The sequence below is a fragment of the Lagenorhynchus albirostris genome, chromosome 12 (assembly GCF_949774975.1).
Source record: "Lagenorhynchus albirostris chromosome 12, mLagAlb1.1, whole genome shotgun sequence".
In the NCBI taxonomy this organism is placed as follows: domain Eukaryota; kingdom Metazoa; phylum Chordata; class Mammalia; order Artiodactyla; family Delphinidae; genus Lagenorhynchus; species Lagenorhynchus albirostris.
Window position 1 is genome coordinate 72063074 of NC_083106.1, and position 8521 is coordinate 72071594.

The window sequence follows — 8521 nt, forward strand, 5'->3', positions numbered from 1 at the left end:
GATACAACTGTCTGCTCTTCATCAAGTCATCCGGACCTATCTTCAGTGACACATTGGCAGGGCCAAGGGGACCTGCACACAGCCCTGTCAGGGAAGATGAGCCGGGAGCCATGAAGAAAGCAGGGCCTCAGGTGGCCCATGCCAACTTCCCACTCATGGAGCTCCGTGCCATTCATAGCTTAAAGCAAACCAAACAAACCCTGTTCCCTTTCAAGAGGAGTGGGGAGGTTTCAATTTTCTCTTGGATATGGCCAACAATCAGAATTTTTAGGCAGGAGATAATGGAAGATTGAATGTTTTTCTTCTTTTAAAAAATATCTAGGAGTATTAAGCTAGAGCAGTGAAAGTTCAGACAATTATACCATTTTCTTTTGTTTACTGTTTTTCTCAAATTGAAAGAAAAACAAACTACAAGCAAAACAGATTTGGGATGAAAGCCAAGATTTGTCTGTGGTTTGATTTTGCACTGCCCTGTGGTTCTGATTCCTTTCTCTGTCACAGGGAATATGCAGTGGCCCAAGCCCAGAGTGACTTTCAAGTTCTGCATCCCTAATGTGGGGTTTTTAAAAGTATGTTCCACTAAGAAACAGTATTGCTAAATGCTCCCTGTAGGAGGAGTACACCTCTTATCAGACTTGGCCATGTGACTTGCTTCAGCCAACGAACTGTGTGTTGCTTCCAGCAAAACCTTAAGACCATCACAAGGTTCTACCATTTTCCTTTTATCTCCTCCATGAGACCAGCAATGGCTCAAATGGGAGTTGCCCTTTCAGCCTTGATCCAAGAGTTAAGAAGATGCTGAATAGAGCTACAGCCACCTAGCAGCTGTCTTGTAAAGTGAAAGAGAAATAGAGCACTGTTGTTATAAACCACTGAAATTTTGTTACTGCAGCATTACCCAGCTCATCCTCACCAACACGTTGTCAGGACAAAGGGGGCTCTTTGTATCAAATGATTTTTTAAATGCTACATATGCTATCCCACTTAAAACATCATAATGTAGACTGGCATTTTAAAAGATGTCCAAAAATCTTGCAGGAAAGAAACTGGTTTACTACTGTAATCTAGCATTTTCCCAGTAATCTTGAGTAAAGAATTTTTTTTACATAATACTTAATAACTTTTCACCAAACACACTTTTTAAAAAAGCTGCCCTAATGCATTTTTGTCTGTTACCTGAAACAGAGGTTGATTCATGAAGCTGGTGGCTCTTGTGAACTTCTGCAAACTAGTCATTACTGGCTTCATTCCTTTGTTTGTTCATTCATTCATTCATGAAAAAATATATCAGGTACTAGAGTTAGTGTTGGAGATGCTAAGGTCTCCCACTGCTATCTTGTGGGTGTGCAAGAAATATCACTGTCATTAATTTCTATAAGTGAACTTCATTTCTGACTGGGTATCTAAGCACATGTACCAGGTTGTTTTATTTTATTTTATTTTATTTTTTGCGGTACGTGGGCCTCTCACTGTTGTGGCCTCTCCCGTTGCGGAGCACAGGCTCTGGACGCGCAGGCTCAGCGGCCATGGCTCACGGGCCCAGCCACTCTGCGGCACGTGGGATCTTCCCAGACCGGGGCACGAAGCCGTGTCCCCTGCATCGGCAGGCGGACTCTCAACCACTGCACCACCAGGGAAGCCCATGTACCAGGTTTTGAGAGTATGATTACTGCTGGTCACATGTCCACTGTCCAGTTCCACATGGTGGCTTCGGGACTGGGGATGTGACACCGTCCTATGAGTTTCAGGCCAAGCCTAGGGCGTGGGAGCATCTTTGCAGGGGTCTCCACAATCCTGCGTTGCTGGGCACATCACCCAGCCCTTCCCTCCACGGCCTTAATGCTGCTGCCAAGAAGCAGGGTTCAGTTCCTTGCCCCGGGACTACAGGAGGCAGAATTCTATGACAGCCTCCAAGATTCCTGGTCCCAGGGGTACACACACCTTTCCTGAGTTATACAACGAACAATAATCTCGGTACTGCTGTGTAGGGAGTTTGCAGATGTGACTGAAGTGCCGAATCTGTTGACCTTAAATTAAAGAGAACAGTCACGTGAGCCTCACCTAATTACACAAGTCCTTTAAGAGCAGAGCATTCTTCCTGCTGGTTGTAGGAGAGGAAGCCAAGGATTCAAAGCATGGGAAGGATTCAACACGCCATTGCTGGCTTGACGACAGAATGGAGGGCAGCCCTGACTGTCAGCCAGCAAGGAAGCATGGGCCTCAGCCCCATAAGTGCCAAGAAACTGAGTTCTTCCAGCCCGAGTGAGCTTGGAAGCGCGTTTCTCCCAGCCTGGCTGACACCCTGATTTCAGCCTTGTGATACTCTGAGCAGAGACCAGCCCTATCACACTGGACCTATGGAACCAGGATTGTAGACTCTAGGACCAGCTGGGTCTATAGAACTGATCAGTGTTTCAAGCTGCCAGGTATGTGGGGATGTGTGATGCAGCAAAAGAAAACCAGCACATGCACCCCAGGCCCTGTCTTCTCTCTTCCTCTCCTCTGGCCTGGGGTCTCTGTTTCCAGTTTGGAGGGGAAATCAGAGAGCGTGAGGGAAGCCTGGGCAACCTTACTTCTTCAAGACATTCTCTCTTTTTTTTTTTTTTTAGATATTTGAAATACAACTTTATTCTGATTCTAAACGAAAAGGAATGGGAATGACAGTAAGATTCCACCACTGAATATTGTGATGTGACTGTAGCAGTCTTATATTTGAAACTCAAGGAGGAAAGAACTGTGTTCCAAAACACCTAAATATGCAGGTCCAAAAAAATGGTTTGTTTGTTTTTTTTAACTGCCACATTCACTCCAAAGCCCATTCATCTCCTTCAGCATCCCAAACATTAAGCACATGTTCTGCTTAGCTATGTAATAAAGTGGCAAACATGCTGCACCACTGACATCACAGGACAGTTGCCTATAAAACTAGACTTCTGACGCTGGGCTCCAGCTTCACTTTTCTCACAGGTCATCATGTTCATCCGGGAGGGCAGTTGTCTGAGCAACCTCTAGATCGTGCTCGTACTGCGCTGCCAACACTGGGTCCGTGACCCCCTCTGCTGGGGCGAGAGCAGGCATGGCGACGAACTCCGAGTTAGGGTCTCCGATTGGTTTTCTAGCAAGCCAGAGGAAGGGCTTTTCAAAATTGTAGTTACTTTTGGCAGAGATGTCATAGTACTGAAGATTCTTCTTTTGGTGGAAGACAATCGACTTTGCCTTAACCTTTCTGTCCTTAATATCCACTTTGTTGCCACACAACACGATGGGGATGTTCTCACACACTCGTACCAGATCTCTATGCCAGTTAGGCACGTTCTTGTAAGTAACCCTCGATGTTACATCAAACATTATGATGGTACACTGAGCTTGGATGTAATAGCCATCTCTCAGTCCACCAAATTTCTCCAGCTGTATCCCATACGTTGAACTTAATGGGTCCCCTGTTGGTATGCAACACAAGGGGATGGACCTCAACGCCCAAGGTGACTACATACTTCTTCTCAAATTCACCAGTCAGATGGCGTTTCACAAATGTAGTTTTCCCAGTACCGCCGTCACCAACCAATACGAGCTTGAACTGCACTTGGGGCTCTCCTTGCGCAGCCATCGCGATGCTGCTTCCAGAAGCGTCTCCGCGCCCGTCTGACTCAAGACATTCTCTTTACAACCTCTTCCTCTCACTTCTTTCAAAGCCCGGATGTGGGTTTCTGTTTTTTGATAGGTATCTCACTTCCTTTTTAAAATTTTTATTGGCGTATAGATGAGTTACAATGTTGTGTTAGTTTCAGGTGTACAGCAAAGCAGTTATACATATACATATATCCACTTTTAAAATTTTTTTTTAGAATCTTTTCCCATATAGGCCATTACAGAGTATTGAGTTCCCTGTGCTATACAGCAGGTTCTTATTAGTTATCTATTTTATATATAGTAGTGTGTATATGTCAATCCCAGTCTCCCAATTTATCCCTCCCCCCACCCCGATCCCCTGGTAACCATAAGTTTGTTTCCTACATCTGGATGTGTTTTCTTAAAGAGACTTCTAGAAAGCAAAATCCAGGGAGCCCTGCAAGCTGCATTTCCCCTTCTCCATCCTCCAGACACACTCAGAGCTACCACCTGTTAGCCCGAGACAATAAGATCTGAGCCTGCTGGAAGTGAGGAAAGAGAAGTGAGGAAAGAGAACACACAAGGAGGCGAAAATACTCCATGGACTAGTATCTTCACATACTGTTCCCTCCCAAAGCTTCGCCTCATGGCCCTGCGGATCTAGATGTGACAGAGGCAAGTTTTCCAGCAGGAACACCAGAGGCAGCATGTGACCAAGAGACAGCCCGCCCCGGCCCTCGCCTTGTTACACTCCCCAAGTGGTGCAGGATGAAATGCCAGATCAGCCTGTGGGAAACAGAAAGGAAAGCTGTGTCCCAGGCTCTGGCCGGTGGGCAGGGCACCTACACGGAGCATTGCCCTGAGGGTGGCAGCATTTGGCAATGAAGGATGTTTAGACGGTGGAAATCCTAGACTCCCAGGCAAAGGGAGAATCCATCTGGTGACATCTCCTGGTATCAGGCTCTGGTGGACCAAATCTCGACTGGTAATTTCATAAGTGCACATGTTTCTCTGGGGTCCAAAGAGGGGCTGACTGCAGCCCCTGGAATGTGGGCTGTGAGGGTGAAACTTCTGAGAATCACAGGACAAGCAGCCTTCGTATTTCTTTCCCCAGGGCAGCCTCTAGAGAGAACAGGCAAATAGAATGAGCAGTTCCCAGCTCTTCAGGGCCCGTGTTCTGCCAGACAGTGTGCCATGCATCTTCTGTGCATTATACAGTTTAGCCCTCATAACAAACCTGCAAGGTCAATAAATGCCCATTTTAAAGCCCAGGCAGTTGAGCCGCAAGAGGTTAAGATAAGCTGCCCCATTCACACACTCCCTAAGCGGTAGAGTCAGGGTCAATCAGAAAAGAAAGCTCAGGCAGCAGAGTCGTCAGGGTTCAGCCCAACAGATCCTGGCCACCACTGCTCTGGTCCTGCACTCTCTAGAACAGGTTTCCTTCACATGGGGATCCCCAAAATATCTGTAGGCTGGCGGTGGAAAGTCACATGGCTCAGAGGCGGCATGAATGTGCATATGGGTGAATCTGTTTAGATTAGTTGGCAAAGAGTCCAAGTGAAGTGAGGAGTTGGGATTACTTTGATCTTGGTGGCTGCAGGATAACCTAGACTCATACCCTTGGTTCGCCAAAGGTGGTTATGCTTGTTTGCACTCACTATGGCTGCCTGAGAGGCTCCCACTCTAGCTCTCCACTGTTTTAGGTCTCTTTAACACATGCATAGGAAGAATTACTCATTTCCTCCTTTTGGTCCAATAGGTTAGATTCCAACTGCTTCTAATTTACCCCATTGTGTTCAAGTGTGTTGTCACCGAACATTCCACCCAACCACCATAAGCATTTATTCTTGTTTCTTCAATACCAAAGTAAGTCTAGCACATAGTGGGTCTTTGGTATTTGAGAGGAAAAAGAGAGAAACCTTTGCACTGTCCTGGCCACAGAGATATAAGGGTTTGGTTCTAGAATGTGTTCTTACAAATCAACCAAGGCCTAGCCAGCTCCAAAAGCAGAAGCATCTCTGACCTGCCCCCTAGTGCTTGCACTGAAGGATAAATGCTGACGCTGTTGAGATCAGATGTCCCATGGGACAGAAGGTCAAGGATACAGTCATGTGAGCTGGGTCTGAGGCAGTCCCTGGGGGGTGGGGGAGGCCCAGGTGAGTTGTGGATCTGCACTGCAGATAAGTAAGGTTCATTTAAAGGGGCCTCCACCAGTGAAGATGACAACAGAAAATCTCCATTGCTGCTCTTCTCCTTGGGCTTCCAAAGGAACGCCCGATGAAACCATTACCAGGAAAATTACTTCCCTTAAAACCTCTGCTCCTATCTGGCTCGACGTCCCTTCCCAATCTGGTTCTTTACACAACCCCCCACCTAAACCCTCTTCCTGCCCCACCAGACTCAGTGGTGACTGTTCCTACAGAATCCCAGTTGATGATCTCACTTGGGCATGGCTCTGTACTTGTCAAATCTGGAGGCGCTCACATCCTCCATTTCCCCCTTGGGCCTTGCACCCCCACACCAGCCTTTGCTGGGACTGCTTTGCCACATGCTGTGAGGAGACCTCCTGTGGCTCATTGGCGCCAGACTGGAGGTAGGAGATGGGGGAAGATCTTGCCACTGAACCAGGGAAAGCAAGAGTGCTGTGGTTCTGGTAGACCTATTTGAGACTTGCGATGTGTTCTCTCAGAAGCAGTGCCAATTAGGTTCTAGAATGCTGTTAGCACAGCACTCTTTTTGCTATGTGATGAGTGCTGCTGGCTGTGGTGGGCTGACCTAACATTTCCTACGGGAAAATGCATTCTGAGTTCCCAAGGATGTCTTAGAAATGAACTTTTGAATCTACAACGTGTTTCTCAAATTTCTCCCAAGGAGCTTATGATTTTTCTCTGTCATGATGCTGAGCTAGTTCTGGTTTCGTGTTCAGTATAAACCAACACCCAATGCCCAATCTCAGGCTCTTAGAAGTGAGTGATGCCGGGAAGAGAAAAAGTTTCCCTGAAAACACCTTCCCAGAAAGCAACACAGAAGCTGGACTCTTCCTTTGGAACAAAAACTCAGAACATTCTGACCTTGGATTGGATTCCTATTTTGAACACTCAGGAGGAGGGAAGTGAGATAAGGAATTGTGGGGCAGCCCAATTGCAGTGGCTGTGAACCAAGTCCCAGGTTCCAGTAAAGTTACTTTACTTCCTCCTCTGACATCTGCCCTTTCATTTCATGTCCTTGTCAAGATGATATTATGAGAACATGTGTCTAATATGATCTTAGGAACAATGATTTTGAAAATATCTCTTTATTGAAGCCTTGTCCTTGACACTTCCTGGTTGGATCTAAGTTATATGTTCTCTTCTGAATGAAAGAGATGTGATCACCAGTTTCCTTAAATGGACTCGACCCTGGCAAACTTGGCTTAAGATGTTGGGTAAGTTCTGAGGAAGGATTAGACTCAGTTCATAATTTCAGACAACGTGCTCCACACTCTTCTCCACATCACCACCTTGAAATGTTACTAAATGAGCAGCCAAAAAAATCCCTGTCTTTCCTTTCTGGCTCTATGGTTTCCTTCTGCTTGCTGACTTTGCAGGCAGCCTGAGCAATTCCACTGTTTGTCTGAGCCTCTTGAAGTAAACTGGCTGTCTGCTTAGCACTCTGAACTTTAGAAGGACAGGGTTTTTGAAATTCAAGGGAGCACAAGAAGGACTGTACTATTATTTTATTAATCTGCCAGTGTTGCTGTCAGAATGGCCAACATTAAAAAGTCCACAAATAACAAATGCTGGAGAGGGTGTGGAGAGAAGGGAACCCTCCCACACTGCTGGTGGGAATGGAAACTGGTGCAGCCACATGGAGAATAGTATGGAAGTTCCTCAAAAAACTACAAATAGAGTTACCATACAATCCAGCAATCCCACTCCTGGGCATATATCTGGACAAAACCCTAATTCAAAAAGATACATGCACCCCTATGTTCACAGCACTATTTAAAATAGCCAAGACATGGAAACAACCTAAATGTCCATCAACATAGAAATGGATAAAGAAGATGTGATATATATAATATATATTATATACACACACACACACACACACACACACACACACACACAAAATGAAATATTACTCAGCCATAAAAAAGAGCGAAATAATGCCATTTGCAGCAACATGGATGCACCTAGAGATTATCATACTAAGCAAAATCAGAAAGAGAAAGACAAGTACCATATGATACCACTTATATGTGGAATCTAAAATATGACATAAATGAACTTATTTACAAAGCAGAAACAGACTCACAGACATAGAGAACAGACTTGTGATTGTCAAGGGGGAGGGGAATGGGGGAGGGAAGGATTGGAAGTTTGGGATTAACAGATGCAAACTATTACATACAAGGTGGATAAACAACAAGGTCCTACTGTATAGCACAAGGAACTATACTCAATATCCTGTGATAAACCATAATGGAAAAGAATATAAAAAAAAAGAATGTATATATACATATGTATAACTGAATCACTTTGCTATACAGCTGAAGTTAACACAACATTGTAAATCAACTATAATTCAATAAAAGTAAAAAAAAATGCCAGTATTGTTTCTCTTGTATCCTTTTTTGTTTGTTTGTTTGTTTTTTGCGGTACGCGGGCCTCTCACTGTTGTGGCCTCTCCCGTTGCGGAGCACAGGCTCCGGACGCACAGGCTCAGCGGCCATGGCTCATGGGCCCAGCCGCTCCACGGCATGTGGGATCTTCCCGGACCGGGGCATGAACCCACGTCCCCTGCATCGGCAGGCGGACTCTCAACCACTGCGCCACCAGGGAAGCCCTCTCTTGTAACTTTGAAATGGATTTTCATCGTCTAAGAGAATTCACAGGCAAAGAATATCCTTCCCTCTCATTTTTGTCTTAAG

The 8521-nt window shown here is 45.6% G+C and overlaps 1 pseudogene; it reads right to left on the bottom strand.

Annotated features, from left to right (window-relative positions):
- Positions 1-2636: 2636 nt before the first annotated feature.
- LOC132530534 (GTP-binding nuclear protein Ran-like) lies at positions 2637-3642 on the bottom strand (annotated as a pseudogene).
- Between the last annotated feature and the right edge of the window lie 4879 nt (positions 3643-8521).